We start from the raw sequence: 27389 nt of genomic DNA on the forward strand, positions 1-27389 counted from the left end.
GAAATTTCCCCTCTGCTTCATTCTACTGTATGGTACAAATTAAAAATATGTGTGCAGTTTTCTAAACCAGATTCTGTAAATGTCATGGATACAGTACTAAAATCATTTAGTATATACCTGCAAAAACTATGAACATTACCAGTTTATGGAACAGCTGAGAGAATTTAAAGACAATGTAATGATCACGAATTCTTTGCCAGTGCTCAGGTTCAGGTGAGGTTTACAAAAAATTTACTATACTGCTTTTTTTCAACTCAAAATCTTCCTAAAGGAATGCCTTCAAGTATTCAATAATTAAAAACTAAAAAAAAAAAAAAATTTTAACGTTTATTCATTTTTGAGAGACAAAGAGAGACAGAGCGTAAGTGGAGGAGGGGCAGAGAGAGAGAGAGACAGATTCCAAAGCAGGCTCCAGGCTCCCAGCTGTCAGCACAGAGCCCCGTGCAGGGCTTGAACCCATGAACCATGAGATTATGACCTGAGCTAAAGTCAGACGCCTAACCAACTAAGCCACTCAGGTGCCCCCAAAACTTTTCTTTTAATTAATGAGTTAAAATTGAAACTTCAAGAAAAGGAAAAGCTTATTGTGTGACCTACCTGGCCAGGTATTTACGTTAAAATTGAAGCTTTCCATAATATCATTAACACATTTTTCTAATGTGAATCAATATGGATTTTTTTTAAGTTTATTTATTTATTTTGAGAGAGAGAGAGGACATGCATGCATGCATGCACATGCAAGTGGGGAAGGGGCAGAGAGAGAGGGAGAAAGAATCCCAAGCAGGCCCCACGCTTTCAGCATGGAGCCACGAACCATGAGACCATCACCTGAACCAAAACAAAGACTAGGATCCTTAACTGACTGAGCCACCCAGGTACCTCTATACGGAGTGGATTCTAATTGTAACTGACAGCACTAACTAGCTTCACACACTACAAGAAAATTTTGGAAAATGCTTTGTTGATACTGATAAATGTACAATTTCCTTAACTATTTATGCCATACCTCTTTGATTTTGATATTAACACAGAGTTAGCAAGTTTCCTTAATCTGGACAGATGTAGCTTAGAAGTTAAATAAATTCTAAAAAAGATGAACCAGATTTATCAATGTGGATGCAAATGTTAAAGGGGAATGATTTTTAGGTACTCAATACAGTTATTGGAAAACTTTTAGGTATGTATGGAACAACTTGGGTATATGACTCTTACTTTTTCAAATGTAAATTCTATGAAATCTAAATATAGATCAAATATTTCCAATGAAAATATATCATCTAAATTGAAATGTGTAAGTGTAAAATATCTACCTAACTTCAAAGACTTTAAATATATAAAATATACTGAGAGAACGAAATATCTCAGTAACCTTTTTTTAAAAAAAAATTTTTTTTTAACGTTTATTTATTTTTGAGACAGAGAGAGACAGAGCATGAACGGGGGAGGGGCAGAAAGAGAGGGAGACACAGAATCGGAAACAGGCTCCAGGCTCTGAGCCATCAGCCCAGAGCCCAACGCGGGGCTCGAACTCACGGACCGCGAGATCGTGACCTGGCTGAAGTCGGACGCTTAACCGACTGCGCCACCCAGGTGCCCCCCAGTAACCATTTTTTATATTAATTATAGGTTGCAACAATAATTTTGGGGTATGCTGGGTAAACATTATTAAAATTAATTTCACCTGTTCGAAAATAAAGCTATACACAGCTTATAATATACTGGACAAGCTGTGTAGACCTTGCTGCAAATGTTTCCCATCTTACTGGTCTATTGGCTCTTTCTGTGGTCTATACTTCAATGTAAAAAATCGTTACAGGGATGATGGGCACCTGGGTGGCTCAGTCGGTTGAGCAACCAACTTCGGCTCAGGTCATGATCTCATGGTTTGTGGGTTCTAGCCCTGAGTCAGGCTCTGTGCTGACAGCTTGCCCAGAGCCTGGAGCCTGCTTCAGATTCTGTCTCCTTCTCTCTCTGCCCCTCCCCTGCTCATGCTGTCTCTCAAAAATAAATAAATGTTAAAAAAAAAAATTTTTTTTTAATCATTACAGGGAATGCAAACTGGTGCAGCCGCTCTGGAAAACAGTATGGAGGTTCCTCAAAAAATTAAAAATGGAACTACCCTATGACCCAATAATTGCAGTACTAGGCATTTATCCAAAGGATACAAAAATGTTGATTGGAGGGGTAACATGCGCCCCAATGTTTATAGCAGTGTTATCAAAAATAGCCAAATTATGAAAGAGCCCAGATTCCATTGACTGATGAATGGATAAAGAAGATATAGCTTAACAGATGTTGGTGAGGATGTGGAGAAAGAGGATCTCTTTTGCACTGCTGGTGGGAATGCAAACTGGTGCAGCCACTCTGGAAAACAGTATGGAGGTTCCTCAAAAAATTAAAAATAGAACTACCCTATGACCCAGCAACTGAACTACTAGGTATTTATCCAAGGGATACAGATGTGCAGTTTTGAAGGGGCACATGCACTCCAATGTTTACAGCAGCATTAACGACAATAGCCAAAGTATGAAAAGAGCCCAAATGTCCATTGACAGATGAATGGATAAAGAAGATGTGGTATCTATACACAATGAGTATTACTCAGCAATCAAAAAGAATGAAATCTTGACATATGCAACTATGTGGATGGAACTAAAGAGTATGATGCTAAGCAAAATTAATCAGAGAAAAACAAGTATCATATGACTTCACTTAGGAAGCTAAGATACAAAACAGATGAACATAAGGGAAAGGAAGCAAAAATAATATAAAAACAGGGAGGAAGACAAAACATAAGAGACTCTTAAATATAGAGAACAAACAGAGGGTTGCTGGAGGGGTTGCAAGAGGGGGGATGAGCTAAATGGGTAAAGGGCATTAAGGAAGACACTTGTTGGGATGAGCACTGCGTGTTATACATAGGGGATGAATCACTGAATCTACTACTGAAATCACTGGTGCACTGTATGCTAACTTGGATGTAAATTTAAAAATAAATTACTTTAAAAAAGACGATATGGTATACACACACACACACACACACACACACACACACACACACACACACACACTGGAATATTACTCAGTGATCAAAAAGAATGAAGTCTTGCAATCTGCAACAACATAGATGGAACCAGAGTGTATTGTGCTAAGTGAAATAAATCAGTCAGAGAAAGACAAATATCATATGATATCTGGTGAAGGAAAAAGAAGATAAAAACAGAGAGAGAGGCAAACCATAAGAGACTCTTAAATATAGAGAACAAACTGAGGTTGCTGGAGGGGAGATGGGTAGGGGGATGGGCTAAATGGTTAATGGGCATTAAGGAGGGTACTTGTTGGGATGAGCACTGGGTGTTACATGTAAGTGATGAATCACTAAATTCTACTCCTGAAACCAGTATCACACTATATGTTAACTAACTGGAATTTAAATTTAAAAAAAATCATTATAATAATGGGGTCCTGGAAAATTAAAAACACTAAAGGTTGAAATTCCCTTCAAAATGTTTAGTCTTTAGTGAATAAAGAAATGATGTATTTGATAGATTGCTGCTGATACTAACAGGAAGAATTAAAACTGAACTGAGGGGCACCTGGGTGGCTTAGTCAGTTAAGCGTCCGACTTTGGCTCAGGTCATGATCTCATGGTTCGTTGGGTTCGGGAGTTCAAGCGCTGTACTGGGCTCTGTGCAAACAGCACGGAGCCTGCTTTGGATTCTCTGTCTCTCTTGCTCTCTGCTGCTCTCTCTCAAAAATAAATAAACATTAAAAAAAAAAAAAAGAAAAGAAAAGAAAATGTTAAAAAAAAAAAAACTGAACTGAGCATCATCTCTGGAATTTACTACCAAGGGAAAACAACCTCACTAAACTCACTCATTTTAGCAGGTGTTTTTTTGTTGTTTTTTTTTTTTAACGTTTATTTATGAGAGACAGAGCATGAGTGGAAGAGGGGCAGAGAGAGAGGGAGAGGAGACACAGAATCCAAAGAAGGCTCCAGGCTCTCAGCTATTAGCACAAAGCCCGATGTGGGGCTCGAACCCATGAACCGTGAGATCATGATGTGAGCTGAAGTTGGACGCTTAGCTGCCTGAGCCACCCAGGTGCCCCTTCTAGCAGCTTTTTGTAAAGTCTATCAGGTTTTCTACTTGGACAGACATGTGGCTGGAGAGTGAAGACAATTTATCTCTTTCTTTCCAATCTAAATGCCTTATGTTTCTTTTTTTGGCTAGAACCTCCAACACAATGATGAATAGAGGTGGTGAGAGCAGACATCCCCACTTGGTTCCTAATCTTAGGCAAAAAGCATTCAGTCTTTCACCATTAAGTATGATCGCTACACCAGACTTCAAGCTGTATTACAAAGCTATAATCATCAAGACAGTATGGTACTGGCACAAAAACAGACACTCAGATCAATGGAACAGAATAGAGAACCCAGAAATGGACCCACAAACATATGGCTAACTAATCTTTGACAAAGCAGGAAAGAATATCCAATGGAATAAAGACAGTGTCTTCAGCAAGTGGTGCTGGGAAAACTGCACAACATGGAGGAAGATGAACCTGGACCACTTTCTTACACCATACACAAAAATAAACTCAAAATGGATGAAAGACCTAAATGTAAGACAGGAAGCCATCAAAATCTTCAAGGAGAACGCAGGCAAAAACCTCTTTGACCTTGGCCGCAGCAACTGCTTACTTAACACATCTCCAGAGGTAAGGGAAACAAAAGCAAAAATGAACTATTGGGACCTCATCAAAATAAAAAGCTTCAGCAAAGGAAACAATCAGCAAAACTAAAAGGCAACCAATGGAATGGGAGACATATCAGATAAAGGGTTAGTATCCAAATTTGCAAACAACATGTCAGATAAAGGGTTAGTATCCAAAACCTATAAAGAACTTATCAAACTCAACATTAGCACACTAAGCTGCAGCCACATAGCTGTACTGAGTATTACTGCTATAAGTAGCGCAATAAGTCTACCACCATATAATTTCTGCCACTATATAATTTCCCCCAATGGACTATTTTTAGGGACAGTGAATAGATGATCAAATAGTCTGGCATTCAGGGAGGTGCTCCAAGTTGGACATGAGAAGCAAGCACGATAAACACAGTTCAGATCACTGGAGACATGGGGGAAAGAGAGGAAAGAGGCATAGCAATTATCAGCAATGGCTCAGCATTTGTGGTTCACCTATCCCTGGGTCCCTGACATTGTACAAACCTGCTTTACAAAACTCATAGCATGACAAAGCTTCTTGCTCCAGTCCAAAAGCAGAGAGGCGTGGAAGTTGTCTCGGAGATTAGCTCTGGGACAGAAATATCTCTGGGCACTATGTAGGTCTAATAACAATTCCACAGTGGGAGGGCCCAGACAGAGCAAGTAAACAAAACCTAAAACTAAATCCACACAACCTCAAATAATTGGATTCAACTCATAAATTGGGCAAATGATCCTCTTGTCTATGTCTCATGGCTATCAACAAGGTCCAAGAGCTCCTTATCTATGATTTCTTTTTCAAAACAATCTTATCAGGGCACATGTTTAATTATGCTAACATCCAAGGAAAACCACCACAACCCATCCTCCCTCTGCTTCCACTCAAAAATGAATAAAAACTCTTGGAATTTGGAAGCAACATGAAGAAAATCCAAGTCCTCTAATTGTAGCTCCTGTTACTCAAATTGTTTTCAATAAGTTGCCACATGAAAAGTATGGCAGCAATGGTCAAAAGCTAAGTTTCCTACCCTTCCTTGTGAAGACATCTTTTTTCTAATTAAAAACAATTTTTTTAAATATTTATCTACTTTTGAGAGAGAGACAGAGAGACAGAGAGAGAGCAAGCATGAGCGGGGGAGAGGGAAGAGAGAGAGGGAGACACGGAATCTGAAGCAGGCAGGCTGCAGGCTCCAGGCTCTGAGCCTGAACTGCAAGATCATGACCTGAGTTGAAGTCCTACACTTAACCGACTAAGCCACCCAGGTGCCCTTTTTTTTTTTTTCTAACTTTTAAACTAAGGTATAATTTGCATACAGTAAAATTTACCCTTTTTAATGTCTGATCTACAAGTCTTGAAAAATGCATACAGTCATGTAATCAAACACCACAATCAAGATACAGAACAATTTCATCACCCAAAAAGTTCCTCTGTGCCCTTGGTCCCAACCCTAGCCCCTGGCTGATATGAATTTTGTCCCTACAATTTTGCCATTTCCAGAAAGTCATATATATGGAATCATACACTATGTAGACTTTTTTTCTTTTTTTAAGATTTTACTTTCAACTAATCTCTACACCCAATATGGGGCTCAAATGATCTCAGGCTCAACCCTGAGATCCAGAGTCCCAAGCTCCACTCACTGCGCCAGCCAGGGCTCTGCTATGTAGCCTTTTGAGTCAAGTTTCTTTCATACTGTATAAAGCAACTGAATTCATACACGTTGCTGTATGTATCAGTAGTTCTTTCCTTTTTATTGCTAAGTAGTATTTCATTATATGGGTAGACAAGTTTATTTATTTAATCCCTAGTAGAGGGTCATTTGGGTCATTTCCAGTGTCCAGAGAATGTGTGGATAAAGCCACTGCAAACATGTGTTCAATCCAAGTTTTCATTTCACTTGGGTAAGTACCTGGGAGTGGACTGCTGGAAGATCTACTTTTGAAAACATCTCCCTGGGGGCACCCGAGTGGCTCAGCTCTTGATTTTGGCTCAGGTCATGATCTCACGGTTCATGAGACACAGCCTGCATCGGGCTCTGCAGTGACAGCAACAGAGCAGAGGCTGCTTGGGATTCTCTCTCCCCTCCTCTCTCTCTGCCCCGCCTCCCCACTAGTTCATGTGCATTGCCCACGCTTTCTCTCTCTCAAAATAAATAAAACTTAAAAAAAAAAAAACCTGCCTGGTTCTATGCATGTCATTTCTACAAAGCAGAGATGCATTTTCCCAATAGAATAACTGTGATGCTTCTCTTCCGGGTCCATCTATATCATTTCTCCGCCCTCCTGGGTGCAGGAAATATCTCCAAATCAGGATCACTTACAAACTTCATTAACAGTGTTTATACTTTCAGCCCTGGATCATTAATAAAAATGTTAAATATGCCTGATTTCCTCACTGGCCCCCTGCAGCAGCCTAGGGAACAAACTCTTTCTACCCCCACACACTAGCATTTAGCTTTACACTTGTTTTACACCACACATTGCATCAGTAGCTTCTCCTCTATATTCTTAATCACTTTTCAATTGAGCCAAGAATCTTCAGTATATCACCTTTAATAATTACAGGGAAACCAAGCAGAGCTCTTCCTGACTCGTTTGCAGTCAGTGCACTTTCTGCAAGTCACAGATACAGACAAGGATCGGTAGAGAGCACACAAAATTTGAGGTCTTACTCTTTAATACCAGCCTAAAAGCTACACAGGGCTTCGTTCTTCCTAAGATAGTATCCCATCCCAAAAACAATCTTTCAAGTATATGCTGTATTAATTAAACTAGAGAAGAGGAAAAAAAAAATGTCAGCATAATTAACATACAAAGCAACAGTATGGCCTAATTAATCACCATGAAGAGCAATCGAATAAAATACTATGCATTTTTATGGAGCAATTTAATCTGGCAAGTAATTAATCACAGAAACACTAAGCAAAACAAATGGATTTCCCTTTAAGGAAGTCGCATTTATCATCTGTAATGCATCCCAAACTCTAATTTGTTATCCTGACTCAAAATTATCCAGGAGACAATGAATTGTCAGCCTTAGTAGAACACTGATTTCTGAAGAAAAAGAACACCGAGCTTTTCAAATCAAATTACAGTCCCTTGAACACCCAAAGAGCCAAGGGTTATGGGGCTGAGGTACATGTCAATAGGCATGGAGGTCTTAACCAGAAGAGTTCTAAATCTAGGTCAGTTTAGTGAAATCCATAAATAATTGCTAAATGACTCATGAAAAGAAAACAGCACTAGGAGTGACCATTGTGGGTCACAGATATTACCAAAACCCAAGGAAAAGATCCTCAATAATTGACAACAGGGGCAAAGAGAGCTTCTGATTTCAGAATAAGCAAAGGGTAGAAGGGGATGCACGTATCACTGCAGTGAAACTTAGCTCAAAGAAACCTTTACTCCATCCTTCTCTCCTCTCCCTCCTTTCTTCATTCCTTCTTTAAACAATGACCCATTTTCCCTAGGCCCCAACTTCACCAGTCTGAAGAATGCCAACAGGCTGATAATTCTGAATGCCTTCAATTTTCAAAGACAAAGTGATATACGCTAGCTAAGAAGGTATAAGAAAGTCATCTTCTTATCTCCTCCTTCCCAGCCACCCTCTCTGCTTGGCCATATTTGAGACCAGAAGAACTGCCCTTTTCTTTGCAAAGGAAGCTCACGGCACTTTAAGTCTTTCCCTTAATATTCCCATTTCTAGCTTTTTTTTTTCTTTATTTACTAGTCTTGAAGGGCTCTCTTTCTCTCTCTCTTTTTTTAAGCACACTCCTATAAGTTAAAGCACGTGACAGAGTCCCAGGCATCTGCTGGCTGTATCAAAATGGTTTTCTCTTTACTGACCTGCTTGACCTCCAATGATGGATCCCATGAAACATTCAACACTTATTCAACTGTACAGAGAAAGTCATGCTTTTCACACTTCACCCTGACTATGCTCACAACTTGAGAAAAGCTGTTGTAGACACCCTATTTGGCCTAGGGCATTTTCCTCTAGATTTTAATCCTTACCCTCCTCTCCAAACCTTTTTGCTCTATTATCCCTGGCTTGCACCTATGACCTGTTTCTGAACTCTTTCACTCTGGCCTTCAGTCCATTTCTCTTTTGGAGAGTCTGACTGGCACTTTTGTTCAGTGATTCTCTGAAATGTGGTCTCTGGATTGTTCTATGGGTTCCCTCCCAACAGTAAATGAATTAATATTCATCAGCCCAACAGTAAAGGAATTAATATTATTCCCAGCCCATTCCACATCAGGCCCAGCCAGTATCCTGAATACCCACTTGTCTAAAAGAGCAGAACTCTGTTTATAGATCTATGTTCAACAGATATTCAATGAACACAGGCACTGTGTTATGGAGTTAGACATGGATGCTGCCTGCCTTCAAAGAGCTCACAGCCTAGTAAAAAAGATACACAAATAGTTATTACTGTAGGATGGATAGACCTGGCTCTAAAAGCAATGATCAACATGTACTATTTCAGGAGGTAAGCTGACAAGCTGGGGAAGGACATCTAAGGCAGGGAGGAAACGTGTGTGTGTGTGTGTGTGTGTGTGTGTGTGTGTGTGTGTGTGTGTAGGGTCTGGAGTAGGAAACTGTCCAGACAACTATAAGTGTCATTGTTTTGTCCAGAGAACTCTATGTGGTCTGGCATAGCTGTGGTGAAGACACAGAATCCAGAAAGCATATTAAGAATGGAACTATGGGGGCACCTGGGTGGCTCAGTTGGTTAAGCGGCTGACTTTGGCTCAGGTCATGATCTCACGGTCTGTGAGTTCGAGCCCCGCGTCGGGCTCTGTGCTGACAGCTCGGAGCCTGGAGCCTGTTTCGGATTCTGTGTCTCCCCCTCTCTCTGACCCTCCCCTGTTCATGCTCTGTCTCTCTCTGTCTCCAAAATAAATAAACGTTAAAAAAAATTAAAAAAAAAAAAAAAGAATGGAACTATGGGGTGCCTGGGTGGCTCAGTCAATTGAGCATTGACTTCAGCTCAGGTCATGCTCTTGCAGTTCGTGGGTTCTGTGCTGACAGCTCAAAGCCTGGAGCCCGCTTTGGATTTTCTCTCTCTCTCTCTCTCTCTGCCCCCCCCCCTTGTGCTTGCTTGCTCTCTCACTCTCAAAAATAAATAAACTTAAAAACATTTTTTTAAACAGAATGGAACTGTATGCCATGCTACAGAGATTAAATTTTATTCTGCAGGTATTAAGGGAGCCAGTGAAGGGAATGAACACAGGAAAGAGCAAGAGAAAGAAAGAAGCACAGAAGATAACAAGTAAGACTAGAAGGTTAGAGAATCCAACTGATAAAGAAATGGGGAGAATAAACTGTGTTATATTTACAAAATAAAATACTACTCAGCAATAAAAAGGAATGAACTACATATACTAGATCTTTGCACACCCATGTTCATAGCAGCATTATTCATAACAGCCAAAATGTGGAAACAACCCAAATGTCCACCAACAGATAAATAAACAGAATGCAGTTTATACATACAATGGAATGTTATTTAGCTTTAAAAAGGAAGAGAATCCTTTCATATGATCCAACATGAATGAACTTTGAGGTCATTATGCTAAGTGAAATAAATCAGGCACAAAAAGACAAATACTGTGTTGATTCCACATATATGAGATATCTAAAGTAGTCAAATTCATAGAAACAAAGTAGAATGGTGGTTGCCAGGGACATGGAGGAGGGGAAATGGGGGGGGGCTGTTTTTTAAATGGGTATAGAGTAGATGAAAAAAGCCTTAGAGATCTATTGTAGAACAATGTGAAAACACTTAATGCTACTAAACTGTATACCTAAAAACACTTAAGATTGTAAATTTTATATCTTTTTTTTACCAGAGTTCAAAACTGTTTAAATTTGGGGGGCCCTGGCTGGCTTGAGCAAGCGACTCTTGATCTCGGGGTTGTGAGTTTGAGCCCTATGTTGGGTGCAGAGATTACTTCAATAAATAAAACTGAAAAAAATAATAAAAATGTTTATATTTTTAAAAAAGGAATGAAATAATATGCACAACAAAGTGGATGAATTTCAAAAACTTATTGAGTGTGAGAAGAGAGTCACAAAAGAGGATTTTCTATATGATTCTGTTTACATGAAATTCAAAAACAGGAAAAACTAATTTATGGTGAAAGAAGTCAGAAAAGTGCACAATTCTGGGGAAAAGGAGAGTCATGAGGCACTTTCTGGAGCAATGGGAAGGCTCTAGGTCTTGAACTGGATGGTATTACAGAGGTATATACATACGTAAAAAGCTGTCCAATTACACACCTACGATTTTGCACATTTTACTATATGTATAATTAAAATAGAAAGGTTTTCAGTGAGTTGGTAACATTCTATTGATTAGCGTGAGTGGCTCACAGATATTCATTTTAGGATCAAGCTTTATTACAAATACACATTAATATAGTACTTTTTAGAACTTATCAAATAGTTCACATTTTTCAAGTAGGAAATCAATTCCGATTAAATGGGCAAAGGAACGGTCTTTAATCCATCCCTATCTGAATCCCAATTAGAAAATTATCCCATAAGAAAGATGATGCACAGTCAAAACCCTAGTCAGGAATCTTTCACTCCCTTCTACCCAGACTGAGTTCCAACTACAGGTAAGCAACCCTGCTGCCTTTTCAGGGATGTCACCAACATGAATAAAGGAAAGGGGAGATCAATGAGAACCACTGTCTCTGGAACTTCCTTGAGATCGAGAATTTTCATTATATGAAAATAATGTCAAATGAGAGAGAAATTAATGTTTTTTGGTGTTCAGGGCAGTGAAAATACATTATTGCACCCTGTGTTTGACATCCCCCTCACATGTTATTGGTTTTAAAAGAAATTATATGGAAACCAATTAGAACAAAAAATCTCATTAAACCTCTTACAATAGAAGCCCACTTTGCTAGAGCATGCACAATATCTGGGCCCCAGGGAGAAATGCATAATCGAGGTAAAATTAATCAAAACCTACACATAAAAAGAACAGCAAGAGACAGTTTAAGAAGAAAATCTTTCTTCAGTGTTAGAAATTCCCGAAGTCTGATCACTGAGTGCATAATTCTGCTTATTATTATCTTCCACTCTGTAACACTATACATGTAATTAGGCTGATATCACAGTAAAATGACAGTAAAATGCAGACACAATTCATTTAACAATTAATGTACTGAAGCTAAAAATTCTTACCATGTCATTAATTGCCTGCTTAAAACGCTGCCTCAGTTTCAGTTTTAGATGATCACACACCTTCTTTAAGAACCCAGGGGAAAGGCAATGCACAAGGCAAGGCTTGTTTAGAGGAGAAATAGCAGGCAGCAGTGAGTTTCCTTCTCTCCCTATGGACCCCAACTCAGAAGAGCCTTTACTGTGACCACCAAGCTTACTACTAATTAAAAGAGAAAACAGTAAAGAGCATCTTCTTTCTCAGTAAAGCTCTCCCACCTACCCTCACTCCAAACCGCCTCTTCAATGTTCTCTGTTAGGTTTTAATTTCTCAATATAATAAGAACTAACACTTGCAACAATCTTTTTTCCTTCTTTTTTTTTCTTTTTTATGTTATTATTTTTTAATTTATTTCAACTGGTAAATTCCCTCTTGGGGTTTTGGGAGAGTAGGAGGACAGAGGAAGACTTGAACCATTCTATGAAGATTGTTGTCTCTGATTTTTCTATAAAAGGATTTTATTTTTCTAGTCTGGCCCTGGCTGATGATTCCCCACCCACAGTTTTTTCTTCACAAATTTATTCTTTACAAAGAGCTTTGCAGTTGATTCTTAAGGAGGGTTTTTTTTTTCCCCCAGTTTTTGAGGCCATTTTATATAATAGCAGCAAGCCAAAACCCAAAAAGGAGAGAAAATATTCCCAAATCATCCACCAAATCAGTAGCAGAGTCAGGATTAGATCAAAGCATCTGGACAAAAATTTAGAAGGCATAGTTATCAAATGTGCTGATGATACAAAGCTGCAAAAGAAAACCAATACACAGAATGACATCATCAGGACTCAAAAAATATCCTGATAAACTAGAATGATGAGCTGCAATGAACAAGATATATTTAATAAGGATAAAGAGTGGAGCGCCTGGGTGGCTCAGCTGATTAAGTGTCTGACTCCTGATTTTGGCTCAGGTCATGATCTTGTGGTTCGTGGGCTCAGCCCTGTGTCGGGCTCTGTGCTGACAGCAGAGAGCCTGCTTGGGATTGTCTCTCTCTCTCTGCCCCTTCCCTGCTTGCTCTCGCTCTCTCAAAATAAATAAAGTTAAAACAATATAGTAAGGATAAAGAGTTTCATTTAGGTTAAAGAAAAGTTCAGGGGTGCCTGGGTGGCTCAGTTGGTTAAATGTCCAACTCTTGATTTCGGCTCAGGTCATGATCTCACTGTCTGAGATGAGCGTGGAGCCTGTTTAAGATTTTCACTATCGGGGCGCCTGGGTGGCTCAGTCAGTCGGTTAAGCGTCCGACTTCGGCTCAGGTCATGATCTCACGGTTTGTGAGTTTGAGCCCCGCGTCGGGCTCTGTGCTGACAGCTCAGAGCCTGGAGCCAGCTTTGGATTCTGTGTCTCCTTCTCTCTCTGCCCCTCCCCAACTTGTGCTCTATGTCTCTCAAAAGATAAATAAATGTAAAAAAAAAATTTTTTAATATATATCTAAAGGACAATCACAGTATGCCAGATATTTTAAAAACCATGACAAATGAATAACAACTGAAGGAAGAAAGGATAGTACAAAAAGGCAGTAGTATACATCTTAGCCCTTTGAAGAAGTTAATATATAGAAGACAGAGTACATTTTTTGGTGTTACATCTAAAGGTTCAGGTTATAAAGAGGAAGATTCCAACATGAGGAAAAGATTCTCATCGTTTTTACAAAGATTTTGTTTTTTTAAGTGATCTCTACACCCAAAGTTGGACTCGAACTTACAACCCCAAGATCACAAGTCACATGCTCCACCAACTGAGCCAGCCAGATGCCCTATGATTCTCATTATTTAAAAAACTGAATAGTCTATATCCTAAAGTATTAAGCACTATTTTCACTAAGTATTCAAGGAGAGGCAGGCTGTGACCCCAATAAGTGAGATTTCTGCTTTGGGAAGCAGACCAGAGTAGATGGCCTCTTCAGTTCTTTTAGCTTTTAAGGTTCTGTGATCCTGGCACCGCTAATCTGTAAGATCAAAGTCCCATAGAAAAGACGAAGTATGGTATGCGGTATCTGGTATAAATCTGAGAATTTAATTAGAGTGATCACGCTCCTACGGAGCCCAAAACACTCCTCTTTTTGTTCACAATAATCCAAAGAAAACTAAAATTTCACCTACTGAAGAGAAGCCTGTTGGCTGACCAGGATGATATATTGTTACCCAATTGTAATAGGTTCTAGAACCCACTAACAGATTAACAATCTACTGTGTTCTACGGAGTTAGAATATCTGAGTTATATGACCAGAGTTCCAGCCCAATTTTTCGGAAAGAAAAATGGAGAGAGAAAATTAAGGGATAAGATAAAGAACTGCCCACAATTTTAAAAGACTTTTTTAAGTGCCCTAGATGTTGGATGGAAAAAGGAAAGGAATTAAGGATCTAAATTATGCCTATTGATCCCATTTGTGGCTAGGATTTATAGAAGTTACAATTAGAAACCAACATTTGTGAGGAGCACCTGGGTGGCTCAGTCAAACATCTGACTTCGGCCCAGGTCATGATCTCACGGTTCATGAGTTCAAACCCTGCGTTGGGCTCTGTGCTGACAGCTCAGAGTCTGGAGTTTGCTTTGGATTCTGTGTCTCCCTCTCTCTCTGTCCCTCCCTCACTAGTATTCTGTCTTTCTCTCTCTCAAAAATAAATAAAAACATTAAAAAAAAATTTTAAAAACCCCAGCATTTGTGAACTAAGTCATGATTAAGTGTCTATACTTCCTACCTAGTGAGAGTTCCTTTTCAAGAAGAAAAAAAAAATCAACCTTTTCTCAAGTGAAAATGAAACTTTTTGTCTTACCTTGGGATCAATGACAATTAGGGAGCAGCACATCCCTAAAGGACCAAGGACAGTTGTACCAGCAGAAGCAGGCCATCTCCAGAGAGCCAGAGAAGGAGAAGAGCTGGCTGGGAAAGAGCAAAGGCCCAGGAGTGACAGATAGGCTTTGGACTGCTATAGACTCTAGCCCCTTCCCAACCCTCTGACCCAATTATCTAATGAATCAACTGGAAATACCTTTCTTCCTGACCTACTAAAACAGCAGTAATTCTAGGTCATCTTGACTGCCCCTCTGGTTCTCAACTCCTAGCATTTAGAAACAGATGTAAAGACAAGGAAGCAGTGACAGCAACAGAAGAATAAAGAAATGTTCCTAAGACCAGAGGCTTCTAAAGAAAGGATCTCAAGTCTATCTCACACAAATATACCACCCTTTCGCTTACTCATTCTTTTTCTCTCTGAATCTCTCTCTTCCCAGGTTTTTGATGCTTACGTAATAAGAAACTGGAAAAGGCACAGGGTAGGATCTGCTGATTAAAAGACTAGCAGAATCGGGGCGCCTGGGTGGCGCAGTCGGTTAAGCGGCCGACTTCAGCCAGGTCACGATCTCGCGGTCCGTGAGTTCGAGCCCCGCGTCGGGCTGTGGGCTGATGGCTCAGAGCCTGGAGCCTGTTTCCGATTCTGTGTCTCCCTCTCTCTCCCCTCCCCCATTCATGCTCTGTCTCTCTCTGTCCCAAAAATAAATAAACGTTGAAAAAAAAAATTAAAAGACTAGCAGAATAAAGGACATATGTCAGATGGCTCACCTCCGAGAGCCATAAAAAAGTTAATGCTAAGTTTGAAAACCTAAAGTTAATTTACCACACCACAGAATTATAGGAAAGGAGATCCAATTAATTACCGGTGGCACAAGCGCAAACAACAGGACTTTGCTGTGTATATACACATTTAGAGAAACAGAATGTTGAAGGACTGTGGACCTAAAAAGAGGAGAGAATTTGTTCTCCTACCACGTGGGGGCCATTCACTCACACACCTGGGACCAAGGGCTAGAACACTCTGGAAGAAACTGCCAATTTCACCTACAACTGTCTGCTCAGAATCAAGCCCTTTCAACTTACCTCAAGGCCCAGGACTCTTAATTACCTCTAGTCACCCAGAAACAGCTACTCTAGTATCACTGGCTCAGTCACAAAAACAGTCCCTCCAAACCACCTCCAAAATGTTCAAGTTAAGTACTTGCCATAATTTATTAAGAAAGAGAAAAATAGGGTCACCTGGGTGGCTCAGTCAGTTAAGCATCCAACTTCAGCTAGGTCATGATCTCATAGTTTGTGGGTTTGAGCCCCACGTCAGGCTCTGTGCTGACAGTATGGAACGTGCTTTGGTTCCTCTGTCTCCTTCCCTCTCTGCCACTCTGCAGCTCGCACTCTCTGTCTCTCTCTCTCAAAATTAAATAAACATGAAGGAAGGAAGGAAGGAAGGAAGGAAGGAAGGAAGGAAGGAAGGAAGGAAGGAAGGAAGGAAGGAAAATATCGTGGCGCCTGGGTGGCTCATCTGTTAAGAATCCAGTTTTCAATCTCAGCTCAGGTCATGATCTCAAGGTTTGTGGGTTCAAGCCCCATGTCAAGCTCTGCGCTAATAGAGCAAACAAAGCCTGCTTGGGATTCTGTCTCTCCCTTTCTCTACCCTTCTCTCTCTCTCTCTCTCTCTCTCTCTCTCTCTCAAAATAAATAAACTTTTTTAAAAAAGAAGAAAAAAAAGAAAGAGAAAAACATCAATGTAATTAACAAGCAAAAAGACTAATTGTTTTCCAAAAGAGCATTCAAAATAAGGTCACCAGATATGTATAAGATCTCTTCCAACTAACTCACCATTTACAAGGTTCCTTAAGTTGGCTATTCACATTCCTATAAAACCCAGTGTTGACAAAAGTTGAGGCCCCACACCTGGGAGGCCTCAATTGACACTCTCAGAACATGCACCTGGGGCCCACTAAGGAGGTCCTGTTTTACAGTCCAAGAGCTTGATTCAGGACAGAGGGCTGAGCTCAAGGTTGGCTTCTTTTCTCCTAGGAGTCATATGCCAGAAATAGTCCCTTATCTGAGTGAATAAAAACAGGCCACAATTAGCAGCCCCTACTTTGGTGAGAGAAAATGAAATGCAAAAGATGGAGCACAGGACAAGATGATTTTCCACAAATCAACACTGACTCCAGACATAAATGAACACACCTTCATCCATTCCACATCAAACTACTGTGTCCTTCTCTCAAAATTACATTTACCAATTAGTGCTATTCCTTTTGCACCATACTCTTTATTTGTTACAAAGCTCAACATGCAAGCATCAAGAGACAATGAGCTCAATATATTTTGAGCCGTAGGCTATCAGCTCACTGAAGAATGGAGCAGGATCTAGAATGCTGTGTTTAACACCCACCTGTGACAGAATCTCTTAACAAAATGTATCTAAACTCTAAACAGACTATTTCCCCATTCTCACCTAGTCTTAGCTCCAGACATGATAAAGTAAATAAAATTAGGGTCCTGTTTCTAATGCATCCTTACTTCCTCAGGAAATACATGAAATTCTCCTTTTTAGTGTGCTTTTGGCAAATAAAGTTCACTGAAGTGAGTGTTGCATGTGTATGTTATTTAGAGCTACAGAAGAGTTATGTTTCTGTATCTCACTGGAATTTAGTATAATCTAAACAGTTTGTGATTCCAATAAGTTAAGATGTTTATGTATATGGTAAACCCTACAGCAACCACTAGCGAAGTAACTAAAAGAAACAGTGAAAAAAAATCATTAAAGAAATCAAAGTGCTACATTGAAAAATATTTACTTAATGCAAAAGAAGGCAGTTAAGAAGGTGCAGAGAAAAGGCACCTGGGTGGCTCAGTTTGTTGAGTGTCCAACTCTTAATTTTGGCTCAGATCATAATCCTAGGGCCATGGGATGGAGCCTGCTTAGAATTCTCTCTCTTTCTTTCTTTCTTTTTCTTTCTTTCTTTCTTTCTTTCTTTCTTTCTTTCTTTCTTTCTTTCTTTCTTTCTTTCTTTCTTTCTTTCTCTCTCTCTCTCTCTCTCTCTCTTTCTCTCTTTCTTTCTTTCTTTCTCTCTTCCTCTCTTCCTCTCTTCCTCTCTCTCTTTCTCTCTTTCTCTTTCTCTCTCTCTCTCCCCCCCGCCCCTCCCCCACTCATGCTCTCTCTAAAATAAAAGTTTTTTTTAATTAAAAAAAAAATTGGGGGCACCTGGGTGGCTCAGTCAGTTAAGCGCTGGACTTTGGCTCTGGTCATGATCTCACAGCTCGTGAGATGGAGTCCTGCGTCAGGCTCTGTGCTGACAGCTGACAGCTCAGAGCCTGGAGCCTGATTCAGATTCTGTGTTTCCCTCTCTCTCTGCCCCTCCCCCCTCTCTCTCTCTCTCTCTCTCTCTCTCCCCCTCAAATACAAACAAACATTTAAAAAAATAAAAATAAAGGTACAGAGGAACACAAATTCATGAAACACACAGCAAACTAGAAATGAAATGGCAGACATAGTTCAATTATATCAACAACAACACTAAATGTGAGTGGAATAAATAACCCAATCAAAAGGCAGAGACTGTCAGACTAAAGTAAACAAGATCCAACTATATGCTATCCACCAGAGACACATTTTTAGATTCAAAGATACAAATAGGTTGAAAGAAAAAGAATGAAAAAAGGTATGTCATGACAGAAATAAAAGCTGAGGCAATTCAACAATAAAAATTGGGTACTAGAGCCCATGGCCGCCACACCACCGCCTGGCAAACCAGCAAAGCGGAAGCCCTTTAAGCTCCTAGGAATTTTAGATGTGGAAAACATTCCCTGTGCACGGGATTCAATATTGTATGGTTCATTAGGATCTTCTGTGGCTGGCCTTGGGCATTTTAGTAGAATTAGAAGATCATGTGATGTTGGAGTAGGAAGGAAGATTTATCTTGGTGGCTTTAGGAAGCTGGTTCCATTTTAAGTATAATTATGCAAGGCTAAAAATTGAGAAAAGAATTGCCAGAGAAGGAACTAAAAATAAGATTTTATATGAAAGTACCCACCTTGATTCTGAAAGAAAACAAACCAACAGCAACAGCAGAAATCAAGCAGTCTCAAGCACAGAAAACCCAAATACAACTCACTGGAGTCAGTGTGAACAAAACTGAGGTCAATTCTATTAAACGTGGTATGTACCATAAGGCTTTCAGTGAAGTAAATAATGTTATGTGTTAGTTATAAATAAAATAAAATAAAAACCTAATAAAAATTGGGAGACTTTAATACCCATTCCTTAATAATGGCTAGAACAACTAGGCAGAAGATCAACAAAGAAACAGAAAACTTGACCACCACTAAAAATCAGTTAAACCTAACAGACATCTAGAAAAGAGTACACTCAACAACAGCAGAATAGATATTTTCCTCAAGGACATATGGAACATTTTCTAGGATAGATAATACGCTAGGCCATAAAATAAACCTCAAATATTTAAAATGACAGAAATAATACAAGATATATTCTCTGATCAAATTTCTTTTTGTGGTTAATTTTTAATTTCATTCTATTGTGGTCAGAGAATATACCTTGTATTATTTTTTTTTAATTTATTTATTTTGAGAGAGAGAGAGAACATGAGGCAAAGGCAGAGAGGTATGGAGAGAGAGAGTCTCAAGCAGGCTCCACACTCAGCACAGAGGTCAATGGGGAGCTCAATCCTATGACCCTGAGTTCATAACCCAAGCTGAAATCAAGAGTCAGATGCTTAACCAACTGAGCTACCCAGGCATCCCCACCCTATATTATTTCTACCATGTAAAATTTGAGCATGACATATAGACGTGTTGTATAGACTTGTCAATCATTATACTGTACACCTGAAACTAATGTAACATTGAGGGTTTTTTTTTTATGACGTTTAAGCCTAAAATAAGCAGAAGGAAGAAAATAATAAAGAGTAGAAATTAATGAAATAAGGAATAGAAAAACAAAAAAGAAAACCAATAAAACCAAAAGCTGGTTCTTTGAAAAGATCAACAAAAGTGACAAACCTTTTAGTTAGACTGATAAAAGAGAAGAAATTCAAATTCCTAGAATCAGAAATGAAAGAATATTACTACTCACCTTACAGAAACACTAAAGTATTATAAAGTACCATTATAAACAACTGTATGCCAATAAATTAGACAACTTAGATGAAATGGACAAATTCTTAGGAAGACACAAATACGGAAACTAGGGGCGCCTGGGTGGCTCAGTCAGTTAAAGAACTGACTCTTGATTTCCACTCAGGTCATGTCACAGTTTGTGAGTTTGAAACCCACATTGGGCTCTGTGCTGACACTGCAGAATCTGCACAGGATTCTCTCTCTGCTCCTCTCCTGCTCAACTCTTTCTCTCTCTCTCAAAATCAATAAATAAACATTAAAATATTTTTCAAAAAACAAGAAAAAAACCCAAAATTATTGAAACTAACTCAAAAAGAAACAGGCAATCTGAACATACCTATAAAACAAGCAAAAAGATTTAATTACTATTTTTAAAACACTACCTGTGAATACAAGTCCAGGCTCTGATGGCTTCATGGATGAACTATACCAAAGATTTAAAGAATCTCTAAATCCTTTAAAGTCTTCTAAAAAAAACTGAAGAGAGGGACCATTTCCCCAACTCATTCTATGAGGTCACCATTACCCTGGTGTCAAAACCAAACAAAGACCACAAGGAAAGAGAACTACAGAACAATCTCTCTGACGAATGTGGGTACAAAAATGCAGCAAATACTAGCAATCTGAATCCAACAACATATAAAAAGAATTATACACCTTAACCAAGTGGACTTTATCCCAGGAATGCAAGGCTGGTTTAACATGTGAAAATCAATGTATATAGTTGTATCAATAGAATAAGAAACAAATCATCTCAATAGACACAGAAAAAGCATCTGACAAAACCCAATACCTTTTTATGACAAAAAAAAAAACACAAAAAAACAACCACTCAATAAAGTAGGAATAGAAGGGAATTTTGTCAACTTACAAATAAAGGGCATCTAAAAAAAATCCACAGCCAAATGTTTTTAATAAATTAAAATGAAAGAAAAAATTAAAATATCTATAATCCCTCCAATCAGACATTAGAACACATTGATTAGTATCTTTGCAGTTATAAGCATATTCCTTTTAGGCACATTCTCTTTAACCACATTAATGGGAAGAAGGAAGTGTTAAAATAGTAAAGCCAAAGTTTCTTGGTCAAATATCTCCTCAAAGGGCTGGAAGTGAGGGAAAACATAAACTCTCCCTGTCCAAACTATTTTCCCAATGATGATGCCAAGATACAGACTGACAACCTAAGTTCCAATGGGGCCCCTGATGTCAGGTTATAAATGGTATCATTCTATATTTCTGGTCCCTTCTAAGTCCACATGAGTAAAGCCAAGAGAAATGAATACAGTTGGATATGGAAGGGGGTTGCTTGTCTAGAATGAAGTCCCATGCAGATCATTAGAACCAAGGTTGGTAAGACCTCCAGACTTGCACCTTAAGAACAACTTTTTAAGAAGATGATAACAATGAACACTTATGTAGCACTGATGGTATGCTAGGCACTATTTCAAGTGCTTTACATATATTGTCATTTAATCATCTCAACAATGACCCCCATTCCATAAGGAAAAGCAAAGAGTGGTTAAAGAATTTGTCCAAAGTAAGTGGTAGAAATTAGACTCAAACTCAGACAACTTAACTCTTAAGAGACCCTGCTCTTAATCACTATGTTATGCCATCTCTAAACAAGCAGAGGAATGAGCAAACCTAAAACACAAAACACAACAGATGCATACAGAAAAAAATGTGGAGTCTCCATTTCTGTGCTTACAAGTTAATTCAGCCTGATTCAAATTAAGAAATCATAACTGTGTTATATCAAAAAAGCAAAGTGGGTGCTGGGTAGACTCCATACCCACATGCAAAAAAATGAAGTTGGACCCTTACCTTGCACCATATACAAAACTTCCCTCAAAATGCATCAAAGACCTAAATGTAACAGCTAAAACTATAAAACTCTTAGAAGGAAACATGGGAAAGCTGCAGGACTTGAATTAGCTATGATTGCTTGGATATAACACCAAAAGCATGGTCAACAAAAGAAAAAAACGATCAGCTGGACTTCATCAAAATTAAAAACTTTTGTGCATCAAAGGACATGATCAACAGAATGAAAAGGCAATCCATGGGAAAAAAATATTTGCAAATCATATACCTCGTAAGAGATTGGTATCCAGAATATATAAAGAATTCCTAAAACTCAACAACAAAAAACCCAAACAACCCAATTTAAAAATTGGTAAAGGATAGGAATAGACATTTCTCCAAAGAAGATAGACAAATAGCCTATAAGCACATGTAAAGATCACCAATACTACTAGTCATTAGGGAAATGCAAGCCAAAACTGCAATTCAATACTACTTCACATCCATTAGGAAAGCTATTATCAAAAAATAGAGGGCCAGGGTTCCTGGGTGGCTCAGTCGATTAAGCCCTGACTTCAGCTCAGGTCATGATCCCACAGTTTGTGTGTTTGAGCCCAGCGTCGGGCTCTATGCTGACAGCTCAGAGCCTGGAGCCTGCTTTGGATTCTGTGTCTCCCTCTCTCTCTGACCCTTGCCCACTTACACTCAGTCTCTGTCTCTCTCTCTCTCTCAAAAACAAACAAACATTAAAAAAAAAATACACGAGCATCTGCATTGCTCAGTTGATTAAGCATTCAACTCTTGATTTCAGCTCAGGTCATGATCTCAGGATTTGTGGAATTCAGCCCCACACTGGGCCCCACAGAAGGGACAGACTGACAGTCTCCTCTCCCTCCCGTCCCTCCCCATTTCATGCTCCCTTGTTCACTCACCCACTCTCCCTCTCCCCCCTCTCTACCCCTCCCCCAACATGTGTGTGCATGGGTGCATGTGTGCACACGCACACTCTCGCACAAAATAAATCAATTTTTTTAAGTTGATTTATTCTGAGAGAGCGCGCGCGCACACACACACACACGCACACGCATACAAGAGGGAGGGGCAGAGAGAGGGAGCGACAGAACCCAATCAGGATCCACTGCCAGCGAAGAGCCTAAAGTGGGGCCCAAACCCATGAACCATGAGATCATGGCCTGAGCCAAGATGAAATCAAGGGTCAGATGTCTAACGGGCTAAGCCACCCAGGTACCCAATAAATATTAAAAAAATAATAATAATAATAATAATAGAAAACAATAAGGGTTGGTGATGATACGGAGAAATTGGAACTCTTAGGCATTGTTGGTGGGAATGTAAAATGGTGCAGCTACTGTAGAAAAGCGTTATGGTGATTCCCCCCAAAATTAAATTACCATAGATCAGTAATTCTACTTCTGGGTAGAAGAAAAGAAGAAAAAGCTAGGGCACCTGGTAGGCTTAGTCAGTTAAAGCCTCGGACTCTTGATTTCATGGTCTCACAGTTTGTGAGTTCAAGCCCTGTGTAAAGCTCTGTGCTGACAGCATGGAACCTGCTTGGGATTCTCTCTCTCTCCCTGCCCCTCCCCTGCTCTCTCTTTCAAAATAAGTAAATAAACTTTAAAAACAATAAAATAAACCTAAACACTAAAAAAAGAAGAAAAAGCAGGTTCTCAAATAATTGTACACCAATGTTCATAAAAGCATTATTCACAATGGCCAAAGAGTAGAAGCAAAGGGTGCATCGATGGATAAGTGGGTAAATAAAATGTAGTATACATACAATGGAATATTATTCAGTCTTTAAAAAAAATAGGAAGGAGGAGCTTCTGGCTGGCTCAGTCAGTGGAGCATGTGACTCTTGATCTTAGGGTTTTGAGTTTGAGCCCCACATTGAGTACAGAGATAACTTAAGAAAAAAAAGGAAAAAAGGATATTCTGATACATAACACAACACAGAACCTTGAGGACATTATGCTAAGTAAAATAAGTTGGTTATAAAAGCGCAAATATTGCTTAATTTCTCTTACATAAAGTTCCTATAGTAGTCAAACTCATAGACACAGAAAGCAGAATGGTGACTGCCAGGGGCTGAGGGGAGGAGGGAACGAGTTACTGTTTCAGTTTCAATTGAAGAATATGAAAGAGATGGCTCATAGTGATGGTTGCACAACAATGTGGGCTTACTTAATGCCACAGAAACATAGACTTAAAAATAGTTAAAATGGTAAATTTTATGTTATGTATATTTTCTTGAAATTTTCCTTTAAAAAGGCAAAGTGGAAAAAGACCCCAAAGAAATTTCAGATTGAGGTAAGGAGGGGTTTGATACACTAAAGTCGCACTTACCTAAAATCACAGCAGCCCCAAACAGTAATCTTAATATTTCGTTACAAATATCTGAATCTGCTCAACAAAGACTTCCTTACTGCATTGCAGTTCACCAAGCCCAGCTATGACCTAATGCAAAACCTCACTTGGCAACACAAACCAAGTTAGGGCAAAACAGATGATTAACCACATGGGATTCAGTGTTGGGTTTTTTATTTCTAGCTGTAGTCTTAAGAGATTAGGGAACAGCAACTATTAGAATAATATGTAATACTCCCAGTCACTGGGGAAACGATATTATAGCAGCCTCATTTTGGTGCTTTGTTTTAATCTGCATAATGCTTTTCATTCTCTGTAATGGGGGATCAGCAGGGTCTGATTAACACAAGAAAGGTCATTACTGATAAATTCTAACCCAGGCGATAATGTAAGCCTGCCGGTCTGCCACTTCTGAGCAGACAACTGGACTAGAAGCTTATTTTCATGTACTTCTTGCTACTCAAGAGTCATCAGCCCAGTGCCTCTGCTCCTATCATTTGATTGCTTCGGTCCATATATACTTTTCATTAGACTAACTTGCATCCTTCAGCTGAAGTGCTTTGTGTCAAACCGTTCTTCCCCTCAACTCATCAGTACCCTTTCTGATAAAAGAACTGTGACTAAGGCAAATTCTGTAGCTCAAACAGGGTCATGGGCAAGAGGATTTGGGGGGACTCTGCCTGGCTGAGCGAGACCTTACATTCCCTTTCCAACCCTAACTCTGGACATCAACAGTGAATGTGCTCTCCCTGATTACTGCCTGAGGGCTTTTTTCCCATGACATTCAGAATTCTATATGCAGCCTGCTCCAAAGGGTGTTATGCTCAATGAACCCCCCTATCTAGAGACTGCTAAGAGCTATTCTTGTTCCCTAGCCTCCCTAGCAGAGTGTACATTTAAAGCTTTCCTCCTCCTCCTCCTTTTTTTTTTTTTTTTTTTTTTGGAGGGAACATTTTTTAGGGTGAAGGAAAACAGCTACATAAGCACATAAGCAGGAAGTAGGGGGAGGACGGCTTCAGCATTGAAACAAAAAGATCATGGAGCAAACAGAGGGACGAGAGGCAAACTCACAAGGTGAACAATTATGAGACTTACAAAGAAATGCAATAAATTCTCATTCCAAACCCCAAGCTTGTTACTAACCACAGTAATATCTAAAAAGTCATTCTTGGGGTGCCTGGGTGGCTCAGTCGGTTGAGCCTCCGACTTCAGTTCAGGTCATGATCTCACGGTTCTTGAGTTCGAGCCCCGCGTCGGGCTCTGTGCTGGCAGCTCAGAGCCTGGAGCCTGCTTCAGATCCTGTGTCTCCCTCTCTCTCTGACCCTCCCCCATTCATGCTCTGTCTGTCTCTGTCTCAAAAATAAATAAACATTAAAAAATAAAAAATAAAAAGTCATTCTTGCCAGTCCTGGAAGCCTAATGGATAAAAGGTCATCATCAAAGAAAAACTAAACTTTAGGTTAATGCATTCCAAATAAAAGAAAATTTTAATATATTAATCATAGAGTTAAAACTTTATCCACCTTAAGAAAATTACAGATCAGAAGAAAAACCTATTTGCAGTGATTCAACCACTATTTCTGTGAGCAACCAGAGAATAGGATTGTGAACTTGGTGCTAATAAAATGCTAATTAAGTGAAAAGCATTAAGATGTTAACTTGAATAGATTCATTAAAGGGCTTCAAATTACTTACCTTGAAAGTTGGTTAGATGAAGGTCAGATTTTAGTCTCACATTTTTCTTTTTCTCTTTTGGCTAATTAGGTTAATAGTCAGCAGACCTCATCCTAAAGTATATGACCTCACTGGGGTAATCTGCTAAGTGGTGGCAGGAAATACTTAGCATAGGTGTCTCCAAGCAGAACTTCCCAATGCCTTCCTTCCAGTCCTGTACGTGGCCCCTCAGAGTATTTTTCCTTTGTGGCCCAGCTGATGCGTGAAGGCATTTGAAGTAACAATTATACAAAGTGGATTTTCTTTTCAAAGTGGTATTTTAAAGATGGAGCAATAATATTTTATTTTCTTGAGGCAAAGCAAAGAACAACCTGCCCATGGAAAGGAACAAACACAGGGCTCTGTATGTTAATGACCTCAGGTGTTCTAATAAAATCAGTAGTTTCTCAAAAATACTAATTTGAAAAGATATATGCACTCCTATGTTTCCTGCAGCATTATTTACGTTGGCCAAGATACAGAAGCAACCCAAGTGTCCTTCAAGAGATAAAGGGATAAATTTGTGGTGTATATACAAATACACTCTCACACAATGGAATATTACTCAGCCATAAAAAAGAATGAAATCTTGTCATTGGCAACAACATAGATGAACCTAGAGGATATTATGCTAAGTGAAATAAGTCAGAGAAAGACAAATACCATATGATTTCATTTACATATGAAATCTAAAAAACAAAACCAAAAAGCAAAAAAACAAAAACAGACTAATAAATACAGACAACACACTGGTGGTTGCCAGATGGGTGGGGTTGGGGGATTGATGGTATAGGTGAAGGAGATTAAGAGGTACAAATGTCCAGTTATAAAATAAGTAAGTCACGAGGATGAAAAGTACAGCACAGGCAATACAATCAATAATACTAGAATAGCTTTGTATGGTAACAGACGGTAACTACACTTATCATGGTGAGCCCTGCACCATGAACAGAACTGTCAAATCACTATGTCGTATACCTGAAACTGATATAACATTGTATGTCAACTATAATTCAATTCAAAAAATAGCAGTTTCTAAGCAGCTGCATTTTAAGAATCTCTCTGAAGGATCAAACAGGAAGAGAGAGACAAATTGTTTAAACACAAATAACTCTGACAATTAAAGAACTAGCATGACTAAGCCACGAAAGACAAGTGAAAAGCAAACAGACTGACACTTGAGCAAATTTAGGCCTCCAAGCATGTGGAGGCAATTTTAATTTTCACTGTCACAATCTAAACTCCAAAGAACAGAAAAGTCTGCAGCCTTGCTTTTCACCTGCTGGTAAGATACTATGTTAATGTTGCTGTTAGATGTATTGCATTCCAGAAGATCTCAAAGACATAACTTGTAGTTGTCATCAACCGCCAAACCTGTTTGAGACCCTCTCAACTGTTAGATGTCTGAAAATTTCACATGCAGCCCAAACCCTTCCCCTGGTTATCAAAGAACATACTACAGGAGAGGTGGCTAAGAGTTCATTCACTCTTCCTTAGAAATCCCTTCCAGGTATGGGATCAGCACAAACAATCTTTATGACAACAGAAGTAAATGTTACACACTATCATAGTTTTAC

At 39.2% G+C, this 27389-nt stretch overlaps 1 protein-coding gene and 1 pseudogene across 2 annotated transcripts in view; one reads left to right on the plus strand and one right to left on the minus strand.

Annotated features, from left to right (window-relative positions):
• ARMH3 (armadillo like helical domain containing 3) overlaps window positions 1–27389 on the minus strand; it is a 173485-nt gene that overhangs the window by 58797 nt on the left and 87299 nt on the right. The gene's annotated exons all lie outside the window — the stretch shown is intronic.
• Window positions 18494–18674, plus strand: LOC123380890 (annotated as a pseudogene).

This window comes from Felis catus, chromosome D2 (genome assembly GCF_018350175.1).
Source record: "Felis catus isolate Fca126 chromosome D2, F.catus_Fca126_mat1.0, whole genome shotgun sequence".
In the NCBI taxonomy this organism is placed as follows: domain Eukaryota; kingdom Metazoa; phylum Chordata; class Mammalia; order Carnivora; family Felidae; genus Felis; species Felis catus.